The sequence below is a fragment of the Tachypleus tridentatus genome, unplaced genomic scaffold (genome assembly GCF_004210375.1).
Source record: "Tachypleus tridentatus isolate NWPU-2018 unplaced genomic scaffold, ASM421037v1 Hic_cluster_2, whole genome shotgun sequence".
Taxonomy (NCBI): domain Eukaryota; kingdom Metazoa; phylum Arthropoda; class Merostomata; order Xiphosura; family Limulidae; genus Tachypleus; species Tachypleus tridentatus.
Genome location: NW_027467782.1, coordinates 16569618 through 16570859, shown reverse-complemented (window position 1 = coordinate 16570859; position 1242 = coordinate 16569618).

Here is a 1242-nt window from a genome sequence, read left to right as displayed (position 1 = left end):
TGTTCTATTCTGCGATATTGAATTGCGGTTGCTTAGCAAAATAGAACGTTTTTAACCGCTGTGGGAGAATCATTTAAACGTAAGTACTCTTAGTTATCTATAATAACATAATTTCGAGAAATGCAGAAAACTGTTGGTAATATCAAAAGCTTTACCATCCTTTTTACGTTTTTGAAAATCCAGAACTTTTATTAAGCTTTTGTGTTTTTAATTTAGTGATTTATTGAGTTTTAAGTTTACGCTCTTCCAAACATTAAGCTTAAGATGGCTGGTGTGATAAGAAAGAAGCTTAAGAAGTGGTCTACAAAAGGTTCCATCAAAAATTGTAATGTAAGTATGTGTGATTCACATAATTACGTTTGATTTATATTAATTTGAAAAAGTAGGCCACTATGTTTCACCAACACATTTTTCATTTAACTATAATGGTATGAATTAACAGTGAATTTTTATTATGCATAAAAAGCGCTTCGTACGTTATAAATGATGCATCAAACAATAAAACTGCTTTCTGGAACACGTTCTCATTCTGCGGTAAGCTACAGTTACTTCTCTGTAGGTAGGAATTTTATATCAACTGCAGAAATTCGTGCTTATCGTGTATGAATTAGCTTATCATTTATCCATGAAAAAAATTTCAAGTCTGGTGCTGCAAAGGAGAATTTGTTGAATCAAAAGCAAGAAATCAAACGAAAGTACAAAACGCTTTGGAATCGGAACATTCTCAATTACCATTTTGCCTACTCTCAATGCAGCTTTATCGAACGAGGTGTTTGTTCCTGGCAAACTGAAGAGACACTTGGAAACAAACCATTCAGCTGTGAAGGATAAACCAAAAGATTACTTCAAGAATCTCGCGGCTCAACAACATGAGCGATCAAGGAAGCTTGTGAAACAGATGAAGCTGCCCGAAAAAGAATTGATTGCAAGTTGTTGTTCAATTGTTGGCAAAATGCAAGAAAGCGCATACGGAGGCCGAATCAGTCATTGTGACAGCGTAAGCAATCATTGTTTGGCGGGCGCGAACCCGCGACCCTCATTTACGAGTCGCGCGCCTTACGCGCTTGGCTATGTCGGGCCCATATGTTCTGCAAGAAAGTTGTTGTTTTGGAATTTCGCACAAAGATACCCGAGGGCTATCTGTGCTAACCGTCCCTAATTTAGCAGTGTAAGACTAGAGAGAAGGCAGCTAGTCATTCATCATCACCCACCGCCAACTCTTGGGCTACTCTTTTACCAACG